This window comes from Pseudochaenichthys georgianus, chromosome 7 (genome assembly GCF_902827115.2).
Source record: "Pseudochaenichthys georgianus chromosome 7, fPseGeo1.2, whole genome shotgun sequence".
Taxonomy (NCBI): Eukaryota; Metazoa; Chordata; class Actinopteri; order Perciformes; family Channichthyidae; genus Pseudochaenichthys; species Pseudochaenichthys georgianus.
In genome coordinates, this window is record NC_047509.1 from 977,698 (window position 1) to 1,005,179 (window position 27,482).

Sequence of the window (27,482 nt, forward strand, 5' to 3'; positions counted from 1 at the left end):
GATCATCGGTCCTGGATGGATATCCTCGTGGGATTCATCTTCCTATTATACACACATGCATTTCCAAACATTTGGACTACCTATGTTGCAAATGTATTATCTTTTCAATTTACACACGGCATCTATTGCACGTCTGTCCGTCCTGGGAGAGGGATCCCTCCTCTGTTGCTCTCCCTGAGGTTTCTCCCATTTTTCCCTTTAAACTGGGTTTTCTTTGGAAGTTTTTCCTTGTACGATGTGAGGGTCTAAGGACAGAGGGTGTCGTATTGTCATACTGATATTCTGTACACACTGTGAAGACCACTGAGACAAATGTAACATTTGTGATATTGGGCTATATAAATAAACATTGATTGATTGATTGATTGTTGTTGTGAGGGGGGTCTACTAGGGGTCGTGGTGGTTATATAGTCTGACTGCTGCAGGAACGAAGGACCTGCGGTATCTCTCTAATGTGTAGGTGGTCCAATACTTTTGTCTATATTGTGTATAATTGAGTATCATCCGCAGAACAATGAAAATGTCCCGAGTCATTCCTTATTGCCTAAAGGAAGCGTATATAATGTGAACACAATAGGTCCGAGCTCTGAGCCCTTATGCTTTGCTGCGGCAACACTGGCTGGATTCAATCAAACAGAACTCTAAACACATTTTCAGCTCTGCACACAATCTGCAATTCAACTCTGCACTTTCTAAAACCCTGCACACGGTTCTCTGAGTAACACACAGAGATCTGACATATTCACCTGTCAGCCATTTTCAAAACACTGCCATTAAACATGCTACACATATGAGCCAATGAACGGATACACATGCCAGCTGACCGTTACCGCCTGGCTGCTTTACTGCTGACTCTTCAATCAGGATATAAGGACAAACAACAATATCCTGTTTATGAAATACACAAGAAAAGAAAGAAGATTGAAGTCGTTAATTCATGAGAAAAGCACTCTGATAGAAAGTCAGAAACATTTGATTAAAAGAAATGTAAATAAAATGTCCAAAGAAAGTATTAATTAAGTAATTCTTATTACAGTTTTATAATTGTTTTATATATTTCACAAATGATCTGCGTTGACTGCAGCTTGAGAAACTTCTGGATTCAGTCTGAAAGCATCCTTTTTTAACTTTAAACATGGTCTTTAATAATGTTGTAGTTTTGTTGAACTCTGAGAGGTCGACTGGCTGGACTCCTCACTGGGACTCTGGTTCTGGACCAGCTTGCAGGGTCCAGGAGTTCTTGGAGGGAAGGAGCGCTTCCTGCCGCAGGACTCGGGGGATGGGAGTTCCTGAACAGGGAGAAACAGCTTCAGTTATTATGCTCCAAATATCTGGAACAAAGTCACAGAAAGAATGTGTCTGCAGCTCAGAGAGTCCTGCTGGGAACCCACACATGTTGAGGAGCCCAAAGTGTGATGATAGAAATGTACAATACGGGTCCCCAGCACATAGAAGCTGCCGGATGCTAACCTGCATATGTTGGGAGAGCTTTATAGATCAGGAGAGGAACTAAGTACATTTACTCAAGTACTGTACTCAAGTACTATTTAGAGGTACTTGTACTTTACCTGAGTATTTCCCTTTTGGGATACTTTGTACTTCTACTCCACTACAGTTCAGAGGTGTACTTTTACTCCACTACATGTATTAAAACTAGGGCTGTCAGTCGATTAAAATATATGAATATGCATATATATATTTATACACATTCTCGCGAGATCTATCAGGGGTCGTTGTAAGCTAAAGCGCAAACTGTTACTTGGCTAATATTGTTATAATTCTCAGTGTGTGAACACAGATCGAAAATGGAAAGATTTCTCACAAGTCAGCGTAAATGACCGCGATCTCCCTGCTATCCGTGTGTGTGTGTGTGTGTGGGTGTGTGTGTGTGTGTGTGTGTGTGTGTGTGCGTCTGTCTGTTTGCGGTTGGTGATGAGGTTAAATGCCACAGCATGCCAGTTGAAACAGTAAACGATCGCTATTGTGTACTTGTACGCTCAGGGTGTAATGGTATTATACAAACATATTGTAGGAGCACAGAAAAAGTGTTCAAATTCTGCTTTTACAAACTTATTTTGGTTGTGCTTGCCTTGCAAAGTAATGTTATAAGTATGGAAGCCTGTTTGCGCCACAGGAAAAAAAAAAATCCTGTAAGTCATTATAATGACTTAGTTATCTCATTAGGCTATAATGACTTAGCTATCTCATTATATTGATTTAGTTATCTCATTATATTGACTTAGCTATCTCATTATATTGACTTGATATCTCATTATATTGACTTGATATCTCATTATATTGACTTAGTTATCTCATTATATTGACTTAGCTATCTCATTATATTGACTTGATATCTCATTATATTGACTTGATATCTCATTACATTGACTTGATATCTCATTATATTGACTTGATATCTCATTATATTGACTTAGTTATCTCATTATATTGACTTAGCTATCTCATTATATTGACTTGATATCTCATTATATTGACTTGATATCTCATTACATTGACTTGATATCTCATTATATTGACTTGATATCTCATTATATTGACTTAGTTATCTCATTATATTGACTTAGCTATCTCATTATATTGACTTGATATCTCATTATATTGACTTGATATCTCATTATATTGACTTAGCTATCTCATTATATTGACTTAGCTATCTTATTATATTGACTTGATATCTCATTATATTGACTTGATATCTCATTACATTGACTTGATATCTCATTATATTGACTTAGCTATCTCATTATATTGACTTGATATCTCATTATATTGACTTGATATCTCTCATTATATTGACTTGATATCTCATTATATTGACTTAGTTATCTCATTATTTTGACTTAGCTATCTCATTATATTGACTTAGCTATCTCATTATATTGACTTAGTTATCTGATTATATTGACTTAGCTATCTCATTATATTGACATAGCTGTCTCATTATATTGACTTAGCTATCTCATTATATTGACTTAGTTATCTCATTATATTGAGTTAGTTATCTCATTATATTGACTTAGCTATCTCATTATACTGACTTGATATCTCATTATATTGACTTAGTTATCTCATTATATTGACTTAGCTATCTCATTATATTGACTTGATATCTCATTATATTGACTTGATATCTCTCATTATATTGACTTGATATCTCATTATATTGACTTAGTTATCTCATTATTTGTACTTAGCTATCTCATTATATTGACTTGATATCTCATTATATTGACTTGATATCTCATTATATTGACTTAGTTATCTCATTATATTGACTTGATATCTCATTATATTGACTTAGTTATCTCATTATATTGACTTAGCTATCTCATTATATTGACTTAGTTATCTCATTATATTGACTTAGCTATCTCATTATATTGACTTGATATCTCATTATATTGACTTGATATCTCATTATATTGACTTGCTATCTCATTATATTGACTTGATATTTAATTATATTGACTTAGTTATCTCATTATATTGACTTAGTTATCTCATTATATTGACTTAGCTATCTCATTATATTGACGTAGCTATCTCATTATATTGACATCTCATTATATTGACTTAGTTATCTCATTATATTGACTTAGCTATCTCATTATATTGACTTAGTTATCTGATTATATTGACTTAGCTATCTCATTATATTGACTTAGCTGTCTCATTATATTGACTTAGCTATCTCATTATATTGACTTAGTTATCTCATTATATTGAGTTAGTTATCTCATTATATTGACTTAGCTATCTCATTATATTGACTTGATATCTCAGTATATTGACTTGATATCTCATTATATTGACTTAGCTATCTCATTATATTGACTTAGCTATCTCATTATATTGACTTAGCTATCTCATTATATTGACTTGATATCTCAGTATATTGACTTGATATCTCATTATATTGACTTAGCTATCTCATTATATTGACTTGATATCTCATTATATTGACTTAATATCTCATTATATTGACTTGATATCTCATTATATTAACTTAGTTATCTCATTATATTGACTTAGCTATCTCATTATATTGACTTAATATCTCATTATATTGACTTGATATCTCATTATATTGACTTAGTTATCTCATTATATTGAGTTAGTTATCTCATTATATTGACTTAGCTATCTCATTATATTGACTTGATATCTCAGTATATTGACTTGATATCTCATTATATTGACTTAGCTATCTCATTATATTGACTTAGTTATCTCATTATATTGACTTAGCTATCTCATTATATTGACTTAGCTATCTCATTATATTGACTTGATATCTCAGTATATTGACTTGATATCTCATTATATTGACTTAGCTATCTCATTATATTGACTTGATATCTCATTATATTGACTTGATATTTCATTATATTGACTTAGTTATCTCATTATATTGACTTAGCTATCTCATTATATTGACTTGATATCTCAGTATATTGACTTGATATCTCATTATATTGACTTAGCTATCTCATTATATTGACTTAGTTATCTCATTATATTGACTTAGCTATCTCATTATATTGACTTAGCTATCTCATTATATTGACTTGATATCTCAGTATATTGACTTGATATCTCATTATATTGACTTAGCTATCTCATTATATTGACTTGATATCTCATTATATTGACTTGATATTTCATTATATTGACTTAGTTATCTCATTATATTGACTTAGTTATCTCATTATATTGACTTAGCTATCTCATTATATTGACTTGATATCTCATTATATTGACTTAATATCTCATTATATTGACTTGATATCTCATTATATTAACTTAGTTATCTCATTATATTGACTTAGCTATCTCATTATATTGACTTAATATCTCATTATATTGACTTGATATCTCATTATATTGACTTAGTTATCTCATTATATTGACTTAGCTATCAAAGCCATTCAAACTAGCTGCACCTTTACCAGCTTTGAGAACACTTTCATGATCAATCATTATAAAACATATCATATATATTATTCTGAAATGGACCAATCTGCACAATGACTACTTTTACTGTCGCTACTTTCACTATATTTTGATGATAATACTTTTCTACTTTCACTTGAGGAACATTTTGAATGCAGGACTTTTACTGAAACAGAGTATTCCTACACTCTGGTACTTCTACTTTTACTCAAGTACAAGATCTGAGTACTTCTATTTTTACTCAAGTACCAGATCTGAGTACTTCTACGTTTACTCAAGTACAAGATCTGAGTACTTCTACTTTTACTCAAGTACCAGATCTGAGTACTTTTACTTTTACTCAAGTACAAGATCTGAGTACTTCTACTTTTACTCAAGTACAAGATCTGAGTACTTCTACTTTTACTCAAGTACAAGATCTGAGTACTACTTCTACTTTTACTCAAGTACAAGATTTGAGTACTTTTACTTTTACTCAAGTACAAGATCTGAGTACTTCTACTTTTACTCAAGTACAAGATCTGAGTACTTCTACTTTTACTCAAGTACAAGATCTGAGTACTTCTACTTTTACTCAAGTACAAGATCTGAGTACTTCTACTTTTACTCAAGTACAAGATCTGAGTACTTCTACTTGTACTGAAGTATATTTTGATGGTAATACCAGAGGTGGGACCAAGTCATTGTTTTGCATGTCCGAGTCAAGTCTCAAGTCTTTGCGCTCAAGTTCAAGTCAAGTCCAAGTCCTAAACTTTGACAAAACGAGTGATAAACAAGTCATTATGTGCTTTTCACCAAATGTAATGACATTGATCAACAGAATAATACTTAATAATCAAACCGCTCTTTATTAGTCACATTAATACTGTAATAATCAATTTTCTCTCTGCTGGTAAAGTAATGTGTTTTTTTCTAATTTAAGAGGGATCAGTAAGGTAAAACATTTTTAATCAATGATTTTATCACTGAGCACAATATTGATTTTATGTTTTTAACGGAAACTTGGATTGAACAAAATAACAGTGCAGCTGTTCTTATCGAATCAACCCCTCCCAACTTTAGTTTTATGAGTCAGGAAAGAATGCATAAGAAAGGGGGTGGAGTTGCTATTTTGTTCAATGATTCCATTCAATGCAGGAAGACATCTTATGGGAACTTTGCTTCTTTTGAATATGTGGCCCTTCAGCTGAAATGCTGCTCTCGAGCTCTGTTCCTAAATATCTATAGACCACCCAAATACAGTGCAATCTTTTTTGATACCTTTACTGAACTGCTGTCTAGGGGTCGACCGATTATCGGGGCCGATATTCATCATTTGACCGATTATCGGTATCAGTCTTTTTTTAATAAAATTGCCGATAACACTTTGGCTCTGATGCGGCCGTTTCTCTGTCTGCAGTCACCACTCTCTGTACACGAGCAATGTCCCGCCCACAGCGCTATCTGATAGGCTATTACTGAAGTGTCAATCAACACTGAAGATTTTCCGGGCGGGAGCCAGCCAGAGAGGCGGGACCTTCTCAGATTACAGGCAGGTGCGAACGAACGCAGACACAGACTGAAGCAAGCAGCAGCGCTGAGCGGCAGAGCCATACATGTGTTTCGAAGGTAAATCAGTTGAAAGCCGAAGTTCAATAAACATCCCAATCCCCTTTGCTGAAGTTGCAAAAACAGCACGATCTATTGATCCAATTCTATCAGCTTCCCAGTTACACAGGGACGCGGGAAGTCAGTCAGCGTGCAGCGTCTCGCAGCGGAGTAACTGTGGTGCGGAGGGGGGGCTGCGAGTGAAGCCTCGCAGTTTTTCAGGTTGATATGTGAAGCTCATTAGCCAACATGTATTTAGCAAATGTTTAGCAAAATATTAGAAGTGAGGCTACTAGTCTAACGTTAGGTCTACTGTAATAGCCTCACTTTTAATAGTTTGCAAAACATTAGCTAGCACTAGTGGTTTGCAGTTGCTAGCAGCTTATTGGGATGTCATGCTAGATAGATAGGCATTGGTTTGATATAATAAATTAAGCATTATTGTTAGTTAAGCATGGCAGCCTGCAGCCCCACTTATTGTCTCTCTCTAACTCATAGCAGATGGCTGCACTAAAGAAAAGGGCACAGAGAGGAAACCAGTTGTAAGATGTTTAAAAGTTCATTAAACATAATATAGGCTATGCTTAAATGCATTTCAAAGAAGTTGTGTTGAGTTGTGTTGGAGTTTGTGTTATTCTACATTTTGACACCAAGATTTTCTGATTTTACTGCAAATGTATATCGGTTCCAAATATCGGTTATCGGTCTCCTTGATTACTAATAATCGGTATCGGTATCGGCCTTGAAAAAGCCATATCGGTCGATCCCTAGTGTGTATTGACTTTGACCGTCTAGTCATTGTTGGTGATTTTAACATCCATGTTGACAACCCCCAGGACAGAGGGGCTAAAGAACTGTTTTGTGTTCTTGATAACTATGGACTGACTCAGCATTGGACGGAGCCCACGCACAATAAGGGGCACACTCTGGACTTAATTATCTCAAAGGGTCTGAATATCTCTAAGGTTGTGGTGACTGATGGTGCACTCTCTGACCATTCCTGTGTTTTCTTTGAGAGCTCTATTTCTGTTCACAAAAATGTTCAAAAAGAGATAACCACAAAGCGATATTTAACTGAAAATACTAGGGAAATGTTTACTCAGAATTTTTCTTCCACACTTGCCCCTGCTAACATCTCAGTAAATGAGCTAGTAGATCATTTTAATTCAAAAATGTAAAATGTTATAGATGCCATTGCTCCAATTAAGGTAAAGAAAGTGACTGGGAAGAAAATATCTCCATGGAGAAAGGCCATGACCGTGAGAGCAGAAAAAAGAGAGTGTCGAAAAGCTGAACGCAGGTGACGAAAAACAAATCTCCAGGTTCACTTTGAAATCTATAAAGAGAGACTTGGCCTTTATAATTTGGAATTGAAAAACGCACGACAGTCTTTCTTCTTTGACATCATTACCAAAAACAAAAACAATGCACGTGCCTTGTTTGCTACCGTCGACAGACTAACTAACTCCCCAGTAGCCTCTGAATTTCTATCCACCAGGGCAATGAATGTGCCTCCTTCTTCACTGACAAAATTCAGATCTCAGAACTACTTCATACAGTAAACAAATCTCTCCCCTCAGGTATTTTTCCACAGGCCCTGAAAACTGCAGTCATTAAACCGCTCTTAAAAAAGAATAATCTAGATGCTTCAGTAATGAACAATTACAGGCCCATATCAAACCTCCCATTTCTAGGTAAAATCATTGAAAAAGTTGTTTTTCAACAGTTGAGTAATTTCTTGCATTTAAATAACTGTTTCGATGTGTTCCAGTCAGGCTTTCGTCCAAACCACAGCACTAAGACTGCTCTTGTAAAGGTCTTCAATGACATCCACTTAAACACAGACAGTAGCAGAACTTCAGTGTTAGTATTATTAGATCTCAGTGCTGCGTTTGACACTGTTGACCACAACATATTACTCGACCGACTGGAAAACTGGGTGGGACTTTCGGAAACAGTTCTAAATTGGTTTGAATCCTACTTAAAGGACAGAAACAACTTTGTTTCTATAGGTAAATACACATCTGAGTTGACAAATATGACATGTGGGGTACCTCAAGGCTCCATCTTGGGGCCTCTTCTCTTTAACGTCTACATGCTACCACTGGCTCAGATAATGAAAAACAACAAAATAAGTTACCATAGCTATGCGGATGACACACACATTTACATAACAATTTCACCAGGAGACTATGCTCCAATTCAAACACTGAGTAAGTGCATTGAACAAATCAATGACTGGATGTGTCAGAACTTTCTCCAATTAAACAAAGATAAAACTGAGGTAATGGTTTTTGGAGCCAAGGCAGAACGTTTAAAAGTTAGCGCTGAGCTTCAGTGTGCAATGTTCAAACCAACAGATACAGCCAGAAATCTAGGTGTAGTCATGGACTCTGACCTGAGTTTCAACAGTCACATTAAAACAGTTACTAAATCAGCCTACTATCACCTAAAGAATATATCTAGGATTAAAAGACTAATGTCGCAGCAGGATCTGGAGAAACTTGTCCATGCCTTTATCTTCAGTAGACTCGACTACTGCAATGGTGTCTTCACAGGTCTCACTAAAAAATGTATTAGAAAGCTGCAGCTGATTCAGAACGCCGCTGCTCGAGTCCTCACTAACACTAAGAAAGTGGATCACATCACTCATGTTCTGAAGTCTTTACACTGGCTTCCTGTGTGTCAAATAATAGATTTCAAAATACTGCTGCTGGTTTATAAAGCACTGAATGGTTTAGGCCCAAAATACATTTCTGACCTCCTGCTAAACTATGAACCATCCAGATCTCTCAGGTCTTCAGGGACTGGTCAGCTTTCTGTCCCCAGAGTCAGAACTAAACATGGAGAAGCAGCGTTCAGTTCTTATGCTCCAAATATCTGGAACAAACTCCCAGAAACCTGCAGGTCTGCTACAACTCTGACTACTTTTAAATCCAGACTAAAGACTTTTCTTTTTGTCGCTGCTTTTAATTGATATATTCACATCTTAAACTGCACTGTAACTTTTACCCATGTATTTTTTCTTTTAATGTTTATTTTATTAGCTTTTATTTTTAATGACTGATTTTAAATGCCATTTTCTTAATGTCTTTCGTTTTTTGTAAAGCACTTTGAATTGCATTGTGTTGAAAGGTGCTATATAAATAAACTTGTCTTGCCTTATTTTTTCGGTTTTCGCTCATTTCTTGATTTTTCCGACGTGCTTGCATTTAAATCCGTCTCCCCGTCACTCTGTGCAGCTGGCCTATACCACTACACCTGCTGTGCCCCCCACCCTTCTTTCACATAATGGTATGATCCTAGTGTGTCCTTGCATATGATTGGCCGCATGGTGGCCCAGCTAAATAAAGTCCCGCCCCTACCTGCAAGGATTCTCAGCAAGAGTAGAGATTCTGCTCTCCCCAACGGGAGTCTGCTCTTCTAACGGCAGCTCGCGATCGGCGTGTTGGAGACCTCTGAATTAAAGTATCAAGTCACCTCAAGTCAGAAGGCTCAAGTCCAAGTCAAGTCCCAAGTCATTGGTGTTCAAGTCCAAGTCGAGTCGCAAGTGTTTTGTGATTTTGTCAAGTCGAGTCTCAAGTCATCAAATTGGTGACTCGAGTCCAAGTCATGTGACTCGATTCCACACCTCTGGGTAATACTGTAACGGACTGGTTATAATGTCGATGTTTTCATGCGTTTTATTCTTCAGAGTTTATTTACATTTTACAGAGTGTCAGTGAACGCCTCACTGTTTTGATAGACAGTTGTTGTGAAGAGAAACAGCCAAAATGATGAAGAGAGAAACCAGAGTGTTGTTTTCCTCCGAGGACATGCTCCATCAAAGAGTTTCATGTCTGGATGAATGGAGGATATTCAGTACTCACAGGTCTTCTGGATCGTGGCTCTGATCGTCTCATCTCTGATCCTGTAGGGATGAACACAATCCAACAGTTATGGATCCAGTTTAAAATAAGTGTTTGTTCTTTGAGTCAGCTTCAGAGTCCTGATCTCATGCTTTACATCCCATCATATCTTCTCTCAAACACTACGACTGACTGCCACAGCTCTCAGCTGCATGACAGGAAGTAACAGCCATTAGTCAAGGAGCTGAAAACATCCCATCAAAAACAGACTACCTTTTCCACTCTTCTGTCAAACCCCATATGTCTGGTGGAAAGTTGATGACTGACTAAACGTGGCTTTGCATTTTCAGCTGGCCTTCTCTAGTTCAGTGGTTCCCAAACGGTGTGCCGCGGCACACTGGTGTGCCGTGGGATTTTGTGACAACCATACGTTATAATTGCAATATACAACTACACAAAAATAATTATATTTAATTTACTATATCAGTACTTTGTAGGTTTATATGTACGTAATCTGCGCGACTTGCGCATCCACATCTCCACGTGCAGTGCTGCATAAACATGGCTGAGTCAGCGATAACTCTCGAGGGGTGGAGGTATGCCCATTATTTTGAGTTCATCCGAAGAATAGACAGGAATGTGAAGGTGAGGTGCAAACTGTGTCCAGGCCAGAAGCTGTTATCCACTGCTGTAAACACCACGTCAAACCTCAACAAGCACCTGCAAAGAACACATGCTAAGGTAGAGCTACCGCACACGCTATGTGTTTGTTTATATCACAGTCTGTTCTTCTTCTCTGTCTTCCGGTTGTTGCCTGTTTTGAATGACGAATACACACTCCCGCCGCCTGCTGGTAAGGAGGGTTATTGTACGTGCTCGGCTGAAGTCTTTGCGGTGTCTGGTTCCAGTGCAACACATGGCCAACACGCAGGAGAACACGCTGACGCAACAGCGTGAGCAGAGATAGACTGCGCAAAATATACAGATAGCAGGAGACAGAGGACAGCCACGGTCAGATAGCAGGAGACAGAGGACAGCCACGGTCAGATAGCAGGAGACAGAGGACAGCCACGGTCAGATAGCAGGAGACAGAGAACAGCCACGGTCAGATAGCAGGAGACAGAGGACAGCCACGGTCAGATAGGAAAACATTCAGGATCTGGATCAGTCTTATGCGACAATGGAAACTGAACTAAAGAGAACATTTGAAACTTTAGCAGTCTGCGTGATCTGCCTGCAGGGAGGGGCGGGCCGGCCCTGCGAGTAAAGTAACGAGTAAAGTAACTAGTTACTTTATGTAGAGAGTAACGAAGTAGTGTAATATATTACTTTTTTTTAAAGTAATATGTAATATATTACTTTTTTTTTAGTAACGACCCCATCTCTGCTGAAATGTTATATTTATAATTTGTAGTTCAGGACCATGGACAATGCAGCTTCCTTGCATTGACAGTTCTCTGTGCTGAATTTCCTTTGTCTCATTTTTAATGTTGTGACCTGTCTGGTTTAAATGAGTGTGTTGCTGCTTTGATGAAGCCTAATTTGATAACGTTTCAAATTCATTTCTGAAATATTTCGTTAATAAATATTTCATGAGTAATATAGTTGTCTTTGTCACATTTTATTTGGCATTAGTAAATAATTATGCACATAATACAGATATTTTACATGATATGAGTGATAACACGTGTTATAAGGGCTATTTTGCACAATAGGTGTGCCTTGAGATTTTTACTTGTCCTTTGGTGTGCCTTGGGCACAAAAAGTTTGGGAACCACTGCTCTAGTTGATGGAAGAATGAGAGAGCTTGCAGTCAGTGGGTAACATCACTGATCTGTTTCCCAGTGAGAGAAACACCTCCCTGTGTTTCATACAATACTGCTGAACCAGCAGAGACCCCGTACTGACCTGAGGGTCTCCAGTCTGCAGTCTGGACTCTCCAGAAGATCTCTCAGCAGCTCCACATCTGAATCCTGCAGAGCATTGTTCCGACTCAGGTCCAGATCTCTCAGATGGAGGTTGGACTTCAGAGCTGAGACCAGAGCAGAACAGCTGATCTCTGACAACCTGCAGCCACTCAGACTGAAGAAAGAAAACATGATGAGGATAAAAACCTGTTTATAATCCAATCAGATGTTTCTCAACATTTAAATGAATCTGAACAGAAACATCTGTCTACTTCACAAAGTGAACTTTATCATGTATGCAACAGAAACATATTATACTCACTTACTTTAATAATATCATTGTGTGATTCTTATTTGCTAATGTTTATCTATATTTACTACTTCTCACACTTCTTAGCTAAGCTTGGGAGAAGTCCTTATTGAGAAGATGTGTTGCAGTGTTGTTAGTGACTCTCTATGTGCACCAACAGTATGACCTTCACCTCAGGTGAACTGAGAACTTCCTGATACGGCCTCCCTCACTCCCTCACTCCCAGAATGCTCCTTCATCATCACCAAGCTCCCCCCTCCCTTTCTCCTCTCTCTGTGTTTAAATATGCAAACCAAACTCTACTCTTCGTCTTCCTCTCTGCAGACTGTGTGCTCTCTGTGAGACCGACTGAACTTTCTTCAAGGAATGAAATACCACAAAGAGCTGAATGCTTTGACTCTCGATCCACATTTGATGAATAAATTCCCACCACAATGTAAAACTAAAATGACTTCAGATGACCTTTATTCAGACGTTATCGTTTACTAAATATTAAATACATAGATTTACTTTTTACAACAACATCTATTACAGTTCCTTTAAGAAACAGTCAACATGTCTGTCTGCACTTCTTACTTCTTACTCTTAAAAATGAAACATGAATATAAAGACATTTACAACTTTATGGATGTGGGGGACCCAAGTTCCCATCAGCAGAAACACGTGGGTTTGCTATCCTGGCTCCAAGATGGTGGAATGAGCTCCCATTGACATCAGGACAGCAGAAAGCTTACACACCTTCCGGCGCAGACTGAAAACTCATCTCTTTCGACTCCACTTCGAGCGATAGAACTATTAACAAAGCACTTATATACTAATAAAGGACTGGCTTATCTGAAGCCAGTTGAGTAGCACTTGAAATGTTTTAGCTCTATGAAGCCTGATGTACTTTATGATTCTGTTTTCTTCAAGGTTGTGTCTTCCTGGTCGAATGCACTAATTGTAAGTCGCTGTGGATAAAAGCGTCAGCTAAATGCAATGTAATGTAATGTACTGTAACAGAGAGTCAGTGAACTGACCTGAGAGTCTCCAGTCTGCAGTCTGGACTCTCCAGAAGATCTCTCAGCAGCTCCGCTCCTGAACCCTTCAGAGGGTTCTCACTCAGGTCCAGATCTCTCAGATGGAGGTTGGACTTCAGAGCTGAGATCAGAGCAGAACAGCTGATCTCTGACAACCTGCAGCCCCTCAGTCTGAATAAAGAAAACATGATGTCACTTTAGAAAACAAAGTTCCTGTTTGAAATAACTCCAGGTTTAATAATCCGTTCAGAGTCAAACAGGGTTTTAATGTCAGAGATGATGCAGAAACAATCCACTGATAATCTGGAACTTTAACTTTGATCAGATGTTGAACAACTCCTTCATCTCCCTCACAGCTGCTCAGTACTGACAGCATCTACACTGACTCCTGGAGCACAGGGTGAGTCTGTGGAAGCTCAAACTCTCTCCCTCACACATTCACCTTCTCTCTGTTACTCTGATCGATATTCAGTCGTTAGCAGAAACGGAACAAATGAAAATAACATTGTATTTGTTCAAATTCAGAAAATCACAAACAGATCAATATGAACTGCAGTCAGTGAACTGACCTGAGAGCCTCCAGTCTGCAGTTTGGACTCTTTAGTCCAGAACTCAGCAGCTCCACTGCTGAATCATCCAGATAGTTCTGACTCAGGTCCAGATCTCTCAGATGGGAGGGGTCAGACTTCAGAGCTGAGGCCACGATTTCACATTCAGTCTCCGAGAGTTCATAGTCAGTAGTGAGTCTATAATAAAACATATATTAGAACATGTGTTAAAAAGAGGAAACATTATATTAACTTCAAGCATTTGATGAAAAAATATGTCACATGTTCTGATAGACCTTTGCTGTTGGTCCATTTAATATAATATATGATAATAGAGTGTAATGAGTTGTCAGTGTGATCTGATCACATGTCTGTGCTCCTGCTGTCACTGACTGTTACCAGAGAAACAGAAATTAAATGAATCACTTGACGATATTAGAGATGTACATATTGAAATGTTAGTTAACATTTGGATGTGAATGATGGAAGAAGGATGTTTTGGCTTCTCTGAGCATCTGAGCATTTATTGCGCACACAAACACAATTAACAAACCAATAAAGTTATAATATATTTATTTTTGTATCAGATCTTCCCAGTATATCTTCATTAAGACATAACTCTGTTATTGGTGGGGAATGATATAGATCTTATTTTAAACTCTAACATATTATGATAAAAACATGTGTTTAAGGATCAGGGTTCATACACTTTTTCACCAATGATTTTCAATGACTTTTCAATGACTTCTCAATTACCTTTACCTCATTTTCCATGACCAAAAATAAATTACCACCGAAAATGTTTTATTTGAACATGGAACAGGAAAATAAGGTCCGCATATGAAACATGTTGTGCCTAACTAAAACAATCAAATAGTAGGCTTACTAGCTTCTACACGCTGAAGCAACTGTAGTCAGGGATGCAAACTCATCAGGTATGAAAAAGGTGACGAGGACCCGAGCCCCCGACCCCACGGAATATCAGCTTTAAAATGAGGAATAACAGGATGTTAGCAGAACAACTGAAGCAGCAGGTAATAATAACAGAAACGCTAAAGAGTCACATCTAATAGAAATATATAAAAAGCATTTATTTTAATTGTGTAGCAGTCAGTTTATAATTTTGGCAGCACTGTTGAGCATTTTGAATTTGTATTTCATGCCTCTGTGCAAGGCTTAGTCTTTCTATCTTTATAGCCACTGGTGTAAAGTAACTAAGTTCATAAACTCAAGTACTATACTTGGGTACAATTTTGAGATACTTGTACTTTACTTAAGTATTTCAATGTTTTGATACTTTGTACTTCTACAGTTCAGAGGTACATGGTGTACTTTTCCTCCACTACATGTATTTAACACCTTTAGTTACTTCACAGATGTGGATGAATGATGTGAAATCTAACCAAGTGTTGAATCAGACTTTAGTTCCACCTGGAGTAAATCCACCAGCTACCCTGCAGTCTACAAAGCCATTCAGACTAGCTGCACCTTCACCAGCTTTGAGAACACTTTGATCAATCATTATAAAACATATCATATATATTATTCTGAAATGGACCAATCTGCACAACGACTACTTTCACTGTCGCTACTTTCACTATATTTTGATGAGAATGCTTTTCTACTTTCACTTGAGGAACATTTTGAATGCAGGACTTTTACTGTGACAGAGTATTCCTACACTCTGGTACTTTTACTTTTACTCAAGTACAAGATCTGAGTACTTCTACTTTTACTCTAGTACAATATCTATACTTATACCACCTCTGTTTATAGCCTATGAAAACAACTATTAGAAAACGAAGGCTAAAGCTAACGTTAGCAGATAGTGACAATGTATGCTAGCTAGCTAGCTCAACGATTCCTTAAATAATATTGCGACAGAAAAACGTTTCAGTTCACATCACGCTCTGCCGCTCTGCTCTGAACACCTGAACGGCCCGTTCTAACAGCAGCTCAGTCTGTGCCACAGTGACTCCGCACAGTTAACGAACGCACCGTAGCTAATGTAGCTGACCGTCATCCCGGAGCAGCAGAGTTCAGCCGACAGGCAGGAAGACTCGAGCACACAGCTCGCGCTTCATAAATTAAAAAAATAACACCATGCGCGTCATGATGGCACATAACAGCTCGCGACCGCAGATTATTTCGGCGATTAGATAAAATGTAAATTATATTTGACGCAACTTTCGTTACATTTCCATGACTTTTCCAAAACTTTGGGAAAAATATTGTTTTCCATAACTTTTCCAGGGCCTGGAATTTGCATTTTGAATTTCATGACTTTTCCAGGTTTTCAACGAACGTACGAACCCTGAATGATAAAGAAACTACTAGAAAGTAATAATAACATGTTTCTGTGATAACTGTAAGTCCTGCTGTGTGGTGTGATCACATGCTGAGAAACCTCTCAAGCCCTCCATGTGTTTGACATGTCGCCTCCATCACTCAATATGAAGAGAGGAACGCTTCAGTTCAACTATTATTATAAATAAATAGAAGAACAGTGTTGGTTTTATTTTGCTCTCAGTATTTAAACAGCAGAAATGTTATAGTGTTTATTTGAATAATTAAACTCCTGATCCACATTAGATTATAAAGTTAATCACATCTGGACTTACTTGAACTTCCTGCAGTTCCTCACAGCTGGAAGCAGTCTCAGTTTTCCCTCATATGATGTTTTGTACTGATCCAGGTCAAACTCATCCAGAACCTCCTCTGACATCTGCAGCATGTAGGCCAGAGCAGAGCAGTGGATATCAGAGAGATAATCTGATCTGTTCTCTGACTTCAGGAACTCTGTGATCTCCTGATGTACTGAGAGGTCCTTCATCTCTGTCAGACAGTGGAAGATGTTGATGCACCTGTCAGGAGAGATTGAAGAACTGCTCATCTCCTTCAGGTTGCTGATGGCTCTCTGGATGGTTTCTGGTCTGTTGTCTGTGCGACCCAGCAGGCCTCCTAAGAGTCTCTGGTTGGACTCCAGAGAGAGGCCGTGGAGAAAGCGGACAAACAGGTCCAGGTGGCCATTTTCACTTTGGAGGGATTTCTCCATGGCTCCCATTAGGAAGACAGGCAGGGATGAGTAATCCTGATCAGTGCTGGTATTATAGACTCCCTGCAGGAAGTCCTTCAGTACCGCTGTGTCTCTGTTGGTGTAACAGTGCAACACGTAGACTGCAGCCAGAAACTCCTGAACGCTCAGATGAACAAAGCAGTAGACGGTTTTCTGGAAGATCACACTCTCTCTTTTGAGGCTCGGTGACACCAAGACCACAGCGCTGCAGGTCTTCTTGGTAGAACATGATGTCTCCTTTCTCCAGATGTTCAAACGCCAGCCTCCCCAGCTTCAGAAGAACCTCCCTGTCAGCCTCCGTCAGCTGCTGTGGACTCGTCTCATGTCCCTCTTCATACTTCTGCTTCTTCCTCTTGGTCTGGACCAGCAGGAAGTGTGAGTACATGTCAGTGAGGGTCTGGGGCAGCTCTCCTCTCTGGTCTGTAGTCAACATGTGGTCCAGAACTGCAGCAGTGATCCAGCAGAAGACTGGGATCATGCACATGATGTGGAGGCTCCTGGAGCTCTTGATGTGAGAGATGATTCTGCTGGACAGGTCTTCATCACTCGCTCTCCTCCTGAAGTACTCCTCCTTCTGGGCGTCAGTGAAGCCTCGTACTTCTGTCACCCTGTCCACACACTCAGGAGGGATCTGATTGGCCGCTGCAGGTCTGGAAGTTATCCAGACGAGAGCCGAGGGAAGCAGCTTCCCCCTGATGAGGTTTGTCAGCAGCACGTTGACTGAGGACTGCTGAGAGACATCAGACACAACCTCACTGTTTCTGAAGTCCAGAGAAAGTCTGCTTTCATCCAGGCCGTCAAAGATGAGCAGCACTTTGCAGACAGCCAGCTGCTCTGCTGTGACCTTCTGTAAGGTTGGATGGAAAACATGGAGTAGCCTGAGAAGACTGTACTGCTCACCTTTGATCAGGTTCAGTTCCCTGAAGGAGAGCGGGATCACCAGACTGACATCTTGGTTTCCCAAACCCTCGGCCCAGTCCAGAGTGAACTTCTGCACCGAGAAGGTTTTTCCAACTCCAGCGACTCCGTTGGTCAGGACCGCTCTGATGGGAGTCTGTTGGTCCGGTGAGGCTTTAAAGATGTCCTGGCACTTGATTGGAGTGTCATGGAGGGGCTTCTTCTTGGAGGCTGTCTCCAGCTGCCTCACCTCATGCTGGGTATTAACCTCTTCACTCTGGCCTTGTGTGATGTAGAGCTCAGTGAAGATCCTGTTGAGGAGGGTTTCACTTTGACCAGTTCCTTCAGTCACACGTTCACATCTCCTCCTCAGACTGAGCCTATGTTCATCTAGAACCTTCTGCAGACCACTATCTGCTGGAAGAGAAGGAAACGTGAGAGAATGAGGACAATGCTCTGAGAATCTAATTATAACAATAAAACAACAACAAACAGACTGAGTTTAAATGTTGTATAAACAGCTTACTGTCTCTGCTCTACAACAGTACACCTATTCAGAAACAAAGGAACCAGGAAGAGGAATAAGACGCTGCGTGTGTTCGGCCTCTTACCTCGGACAGTTCTGGTCTGACTGGCTGTCTGCAGTCCAGCTCTGGTTCTGGGTCTTTCTCCACACTGGGGACAGGAGGGGTCTCCTGATGGAGGTCTCTGCTCCCAGTATGAGGCGATGCACTGTCTGCAGAACCAGTGTCCACAGCTGGTAGAGACTGGATCCTTCAGGACGTCCTGACACAGAGCACAGCTGGACAGCTGCTCCTCCACAGGACCACCACTCTTCCTCTTCCCTCTGTGGAGATGAACACTTTACATTAGTGGAGCTGATTCCCACCAAAGGGCAGAGCGTCACAAACGTCTCTCTCAAGACTCTTCTCCTCCAGAAGGACTCAGGTGAGGGTGCTGCACTTATCCTTGCACATGTGATGTTTTGGTGTTGTTGTTTTTTTGTTTGTTTTTTCCGTTAACTGTCAACTAAGTAATTTTGTTAGTAAGTTTTTGTGTTTCACTTATTATCCTACGATGCTGTGATGTGTGGTTTCGTTTTAGAAAGGGGCAGGAAATATAAGATTATTTTCTTCTCCCTGCTCCTTTTCGGTCAATAGGGTGTTTTTAGAGACATGTTTTGTAAATATTTGTTATACATTAAGTTGTGCATACCATGAACGGAACAAATAAAAATGAAATGAAGTGAAAGATGAAACGTTTCACGCTGCACGAATACTAGGGCTGCACGATTAATCGAAAAAAGATCGTGATCTCGATTCAGACACCTAGCGATCTCATTTCTAAATTACGGCGATCCTATGACGTCAAGCTGATTTTTTTTCCGGATTTTTTTATTATTTTGCTTCTGAATAATACCATCTTGCAATGTCAATCATACTTAAACGATGTAAAGCAAATATACTCTATACATTTAACATTAAAGTACCATGATCGCATCCAAATGGTAGTGTTCTGTCTGTCTCTCCTCCTCTCATGCAGTGTTAACGCCAATTTTTGCGGAAGGAATAAGCAACCAGGTCTTTGAAAACAAGCGCAAAAGAACATGAGCACTTTAAACCTATGTTTACAGAAGCGTTAGCATTAGCACTGATTAGCAAAGAGTGACGAGAGCGCCTAGTAGTACAGGAAAAACAGAAATGAGTGACACAGAAATGAGTGACGAGGAGGTCGAGGACAATGACAACAACACCGATGAAAATCCCGGTGGCGACTCTGGCGAGAGGGAAGTTGTGCTTGTGCCGAAAAAAGTAGATGGACTGTGCTAGTAGCTAGGCAGCTAGGCTTTATTTACATTTATTCTGAAGCTGTAACTTTATGTTCTGTTCCGTTTTTATATTCAGTACTGACTGCAGTATTCAAGTTAATCCTTTTGATTCAGTGACATTACTACTCAGTGGAGTCTAGCACTTTGTTTAAGTTTATGTTTTTTCAGTACAAGAACCTTTAAGTGCAGTAGTTGAACTGGGTGCTAGCCGGCTAGGCTTTTTTTTATATTATTATTCTAAAGCTGTGACTGTTTTGTTTTTATATTCAGCACTGTGGTGAGGTATTTTGAGTAACTTAAGTGCATTCCTCCCTGTAACAAACAGGTTGGTGTTGTTGTACAGTAGTTGGGTGTCCTGTCACTGTGGACAGGTGCTACTGCAAAGTTTACATTTTGTTATTATAAAGCTGCAAAAATTCTATTTTTTATGTTCAGCACTCAGGCAGCAGCAATATCTTTATTTTAGTTACTGTATGTTTTGTTACCAGAGAGACTTGAGTTTAAGTCAAGCACTTTGTTTAAAGCCACAGTAGTTGGCTGTCAAATTCATTTGAGTTACTCTATGTTTTTGCTACAAGAAACTGAGACTTGGATTTAAGTCCAGCACTTTGATGTTGATGGTGTCTGTTTAAAGCCACAATAGTTGGCTCCAGGTTCCACATTTTGAATGTAGTAATGTTTGTTCAGTATTCAGCAACTACAGACTAAAGACAAAGTTATGTTTTTGTTACAAGAGAGACAAATGTTGTCTGTTTAAATTCATTGTACTCTCGTGACGTCTAAGAGTAAGAGTGCAATAAATATTTTCATTGAAACGATGAGAATCGTGATCTCAATTCTTATGGAGGAAAATCGTGATTCACATTTGAGCAAGAATCGTGCAGCCCTAACGAATACGCAGGTGACATGAATTTCACCTCTCACTTTATTGCAGTGGCGAACCGTCAGGGCCTTCAAGGTATTCAGAGAATACCCTGGAACACTCAGATAAAACAAAAATTGATTTAATTATATAAATAAAATGAAATAAAATGTATAAATGAGAATGGTATCTGTGTTGTTGATCTGTAATATTACAGTGTTACGTTGATTTGTTTGTCCTTCTCGGACCATGCACTATGCATTTCAGTGGTTTTGTGTTAGAAAGTGTTAAGGTCTCAGGCACTTAGGAGATAAGACCCAATTGCACGACCCGGGAGACAGAGGTAAAGTATTTGTAAGATACTTTATTTTTAAATGAACAGCAAAAAATTATCTCTACAAAATGGAGAACAAAAATGAAAACGCTCACGTAGTGAGGATCAAACTTATCAAGACCTCAAAAAAGCATAGACCTGACTGTGGCAAGAGACGAGAGTAAAGCACTGACCATGGCAATCGACAAAAAGCATAGACCTGACCATGACAAGAAACAAGACCTTCCAGGGCAAAGGCAAAAACGAACTGACACTGAACACTGGGAGGCAGGGGAATTTAAACACAGGGTAACAAGACACATGTGGGAACAATCAGGGGCGGGGCTGACACTGAGAGCACAGGAGACACAGAAGGGGTGACAGGTGAAAACAATCAGGAAATTAGACACACCAGGGAAACTAACGACAGACATGAAAACACCGGGGGAAAAGACCAGACAATACACAGGGAGGAAAACATGACAAGGAGAACAGAAACACACCCATAACAAGACATAAACAACTAAAACGTGACATAACACAAGAATCATGACAGAAAGCAACCAATCAGGGTCTCTGGGTAGAATATCCTTCAACAAGGTATTCTACATCCTTGATCGAATGCCCTGGCCGTTGCACTGAATGAGAGCGTACGTTTGGACTGACAGTTTGATCAACCAATCATATATTGATTTGTAACCAATGGGCGTATTCTTTCAGAGTTTCCCTCGGTTCTAGGGTGCTCTAAAAGCAGTGGCGGCAGGCCAATAGGGGCGCCAGGGGCGCCGCCCCACCTCTTCCCACATACAACAAAATATATAAAAAAATATATTAAATTAAAAAAAAATTTTTTAAAAACAATATATTTAAAAAATATATATATTTTATATTTTTATTTTTAATGAACAAGGTAAATATCATACAATTGGTATCAGTAAAATGTATAATCTACAATAAAATCTCGTTTAAAATTGTGTTACGATGTCTAAAGTTACTGATAAGTCACATCCTGCCTGGCCTTGCCCATGGCATTAGTTTATCATTACCGGGCGCCGTGCAAGGAGCCCCCGAGCCAAACAGCAGCAACCAGCACGTTGCAAAAGTCTCAATTGTAAACTGTGCTGCCGAAACATAATTTCAGCCAATCAGCGCCGTCAAATATTTTGGTCACGAGGGCGCTCACGTTGGCGCCCACGTTGCTTACGTGTGTTGACGTGAGTTGTTTTTTAGACTCGTGAGTAGTGCTGCGTACCGGCAAGCCGAACCGGTACTGGACTTGTAAAAAGTTTCGGTTCAAGTCCGGTTAAAACCGGAACGTCGGGAACCGGTACTTGGACTCGCAAAAAAACTAGCACTTACGTATATTCTGGTGTCTGTTGTTATTTAAACATTCCCTGATAAACGTTATTCAGCGTCAATAAATGAGTGCTAATCCCAGTGTGCTCAGTGTACAACATCACATGTCATTTCACCTTCGATTCACGGTTTGAAAACGTAGCGTTTTGCCACATGCTAATGCTAACCGGAAATGAAGAATTTTCAGAATAAAGTATGAAGTTAGTGTGAACTTCCGGTTTTTTCAGAATAAAACTGATTTAAATTAAATAGTGTATTTAATTCAAAATTACGCCATATCAACATTGATTTTAATTTCTAACAGTATGTATGTACTTCACTCTGTATGTAGTATGTAATGTCACATGTAGAGTTGTGGAAAAGACATGGTGTACAGACAGTACAGTACACTCTGACTGTCCAGTCACTACAGTGTAGTGTATACTGTATAGTAGGTGTGTAACAGTGTAATGCGTATAGTCTACTCTACACTCTACCTTTCAGCAACGCTTTAGGGATTTAGGCTCAGTCAGCTCAGGGACTGTTTGGTTACTTTAGTTTGGTAAATGAAATAAATGTTTGAACTTTGTAGTAGTTCACTGTAGTTGCTGTCATAAGTCATTTGTAGACTAAGTGGCAAAAAGTGTTTTTTTTACATTTGTACTTTGTAGAGAAATGTAGACACAAGTTGGAAGGGAGCGCAATAAACCTGACGAGTTTGAATTTGAGTTGATTATTGTTAATTTTCAATTGATAATTAGCTCACAATAAGTTCACTTTAGTTACTCACACCACTTGACACAAGCCATGGGTTCAGGTCCGGACTTATAAGTCCGGACCTGAACCTGAACCTCTGGACTTGAGTCCGGACCTGAACCTGAACCTCTGGACTTGAGTCCGGACCTGAACCTGAACCTCTGGACTTGAGTCCGGACCTGAACCTGAACCTCTGGACTTGAGTCCGGACCTGAACCTGAATGTGAGTCCAGGTACGCAGCACTACTCGTGAGTGACCAAGGTGACGCAGTAGTTGGATGAGAATAGCTTCGTGTGAAGGTGGAGTCGCCGGACCTCGGTCCGCACCCAATTCCGTGCAAGAGCTATTCTCCAATCCTTTCGAAAGGAGAAGTTTGGGAAATAAACTGCTGCTTAAAGACCTTGGACCGGACCAACCCGATTTGTATATATCGCAGCAAGCTCGTGAAAAAGACAAAACGTATCAACGAGGCTTCTCACATAGCTGGTACACCAGGAAGGCTAGCTGGATGCAAACAGGTAAATGCTGTCTTTTGTTTCCCATGCTTGCTCTTCAAACAGCCGGGGACAGATACAATCTGTTCAGAAACTAGACAGAAGTTAAACAAGTACAAACCACAGACTGCCTGTGTCATGGAGAATACAGTCGCTGGTTTATTTATGTCTTATAGGCCGTTGTTGTGAGTGTGGACGGTCGGAGCATATATAACGTTAGCTCCATTTAGAAAACACCCATTTTAAAGGGTTTTTCGCCTGCCGTCTGTCTGCAGACTTGTCAAAGCATTAATTCATGGTTTTTACTAACCGGTATCAGTATGTTGTTAATTCGGCATCATTTTGAAATGTGTATTACAATTAAATCACGGTCAAATATGTTCATCTTGTTGTAGTTGTAGCCCCCTTGCCAGCGATTCTCTCTCTAGTTTAGCATCCTCAGCCCGACTCAGCCTGGTTGTTCCTGGCCCTAGAACCACGATTTATGGGGCCAGAAAAACTGTGAATTAGGACCCGCTAGCCGGTACTAGGCCAAGTGGAAATTGTGGAAATTGATGTGAGATATTGTACCGAAGAAGTGTGTTACATTTGAAATGGCAGAAAGTCTTGTTGCAATTTCCAGATATTAAAAGAGGTCCCTTTGAGTTTCTCTGGTAATTATCAATAGTAGCAGTTAAGTGAATACTGTTCAAACAATACCTGTGTTTGTGTTTTATAGTGATTTCTCTGTTTTATCCTTTCATAAATGTGAGGACTAAAATGGCGATAGACAAAGGGCTGTTAAGAGTAAACTGGGTTTTATTGCTATGTGGGGGAGGTGAAGGTATGCAGGACAGGGTGCTTGGTGGGGGAGAGTATATTCTGTTTAAGATCTCTGGCAGGACATGTTTCAGGGAAGTCTACATATCTTTAATAGTATATGTGTGGGTTTATACATTCCTGTGTGTTAATAGTTGAAGGAACAAAAAGTACATTTTTCCTCTACCATATAGAGAGGTTTTTTATAGATTCCTGAAACAATGTTCCCTTTTTCTTAAAAGTAGATTAGCGCAATAGTCTTTTTGTTTGACTTTTTACCTGTTTATCAAAAGAGTGTTTTAAGCTATTTGTGAAGAAGGAAGATGCAGAATTAATGGTGATTTCTGTTTTGAGTGAAAAGATTATCCCAGAGTGTTTTTCTGGGTTAAACCATCGATAGATTTTAATGAGGTGCATCCTGCAGGCCTTCCCAACACCTGTGGCTTTCAAAGCTGCCCGCGCTGATTCCCTGTGAGATAGCGTTTTGGTATCTCCCAAATGAAACTCCACCCCTTTGTTGGTTTTGGGACGTGCAACTTGTTGCTTCGTCCTCTCTTCACGCGCGGCCCGGACCGGGAGGTCGGGGCAGCCTGTGAACAAGGACAGGAGTAGGCATACTCCTGACATTACTCATATGATATGGCTTTGTATGGTAATGTATTATATGGTATTGCATTATTACCGTTTATGATTAAAACAGATTTTTGTTTAACCCTCGTCCTGGTTGTTTTGAGTGTTTCTTCTTTTAAAGCAAGCTCATTAGGAACGGCGCGGAGAAAAGTAGTCCCAACTCCTTCAAAACGCAACCAAAAACGGGCCCCGCACAGCTCGGCACTGTCTGTGTCATGGCGAATACAGTCGCTGGTTTATTTATGTCTGTAGGCCGTTGTTATGAGTGTGGAATGAGCATATACAACGTTAGCTTAGCCTGGTCGACCCAATCTCCATTCAGAAAACAAACATTCTAAAAGGTGTTTCTCTGCCGTCTGTCTGCAGACTTGTCAAAGCATTAATTCATGGTTTTTACTAACCGGTATCAGTATGTTGTTACGTCGGCATCATTTAGAAACGTGTATTACAATTTAATCACGGTAAAATATGTTCATTTTGTTGTAGTTGTAGGTCCCGAGCCAGCGCGTCTTGTTTGAATGATGCGAGTAAACACAGCTGGCAGCCGCGGTGAAACTCGAGCGACTAGAGCGATGCGATAAAAAAAGATTGTTTTACTCACTATATCAACAGCCCCACCAAAAATATTTTCCACCAGCCGCCACTGTCTAGAAGGCCCCGTAGTTAACTGGCTCGAGACAGAGGATCTGAATGAATGCGACGAAGCAATTCATGCCGTTTTATTGTTTTTAACGTTGAAAAGACAAATGCAACAGGTGAAGAGGAAGTTGTTGCGGAATTGTTGTGAGTACCCTTTTCAAGACGACAATTCAGCGAAAAGACGGACATTATAACGCCCTTCTACAGAAGGTCCGGTTGTGATAGACACGGTTCGCCACTGCTTTATTGGTGTTGCCAGGCACGGATCTGGGTCTTTGCATTGACTCTACATGTAATCACACAACACTCATATATATCATAAACATGCCCAAGTAGTAAATCATGTTTTGGACGATATATTTAGTTTCTAGTGAGTATTTATCAATATCTTTGCCATTTAAAACCATGTTATGCCACTGATACAATGATGCTATAAATGCATATTGAAATATCCTTAAATCATGTTAGCTTGCTGAACTCTGCAGCCTTTGTTCTGTACAAACTGCACACATGATATTATTAAAGAACAGTTTAATATATTAGATTATATAAAAACTGGATCCTCTTCAGGTCGGGTTACAGCAGAAACTCTTACTCTGTGTCCGAGGGTCCAGGTTCATTCCTGAAGTTTAGAGGAAAGTCTTTAGACCAGTCACTCTTCAGAGACAGACAGCTGGAGACTGAAGATGTGTCCTCTTCCTCATCTTTTAAACCACTCATCTTCTCCAGTCTGAGAGATAAACCACGAACACTGGAGACACACACACACACACACACACACACACACACACTTGTTTAAATTATAACCATCATAATAATAAACTTGTGTTATGATATTAAGGTCATGCAGAGTCAGGCAGCTGTCCCTTTAAGAGAGAGAGAGAGAAGGAGAGAGAGAGAGAGAGAGTGGTGGCGCGTGCATGTGTGTGCGCATGGTAGAGCGAGGGAGAGAGAGCGAGCGGTGGTGTGTGTGTTTGAAATGAACGAAACAGCAGCAAAGGTCTGTCGAGTGTCTTCAAAGTTAGATCTGTAACAAAGACCTTAATAAATGCAACGGCCTCCCAAAGAACAGCTCGCCTGTCTGCCTTATTGAAAAGTGGGTTATTGAACCCGCAGTGTGTTGCTTCGGCCCTGGAAGACTGCAGAGAGTCACCCCTGCTTCCTCCACTACGGTCTGGGAGCCGACAGGAAAGTTTAACACTTGGTTCAAATACATCAAATCAGTCAGACTTCCGACAGGCCGCTCCCCATTTTGACTGCGCTGGGCTGTCGCATGTTATGTTGCTTTGATGAGTCAGAAAACAGGAAATAAAACCAGTTCACACCACTTGTAGAAGTCTCTTTGGACTCTAGGACGCTGATGTTCTGACATCCAATAAAACAGAGTGAATGTTAGAAAGCAGATCCTGGTGTTAACACTCACCCTGTTCTCCTCCTGCTCCTCGAGCTGTAAAATGGCATCTGGCAATCTGACTTCTACCTGTCTGCAGCTCCTCTTGATTCATAACCAGCCTTACCAGCTGAACCAGTTCACATACGGGACTTTGTTCAGTGAGATGGAAATAGAGCTAAAAAGAAGATCAACAAAGTTATTTAAATAAACATTAATACCACAGTGTGAAAATCACCCAGTAAACATCATGCATTCAAAACCTCACTT

At 39.7% G+C, this 27,482-nt stretch overlaps 1 pseudogene; it reads right to left on the reverse strand.

Annotated features, from left to right (window-relative positions):
* Positions 1 to 1,030: 1,030 nt before the first annotated feature.
* Positions 1,031 to 27,295, reverse strand: LOC117449064 (NLR family CARD domain-containing protein 3-like; annotated as a pseudogene).
* Positions 27,296 to 27,482: the final 187 nt, after the last annotated feature.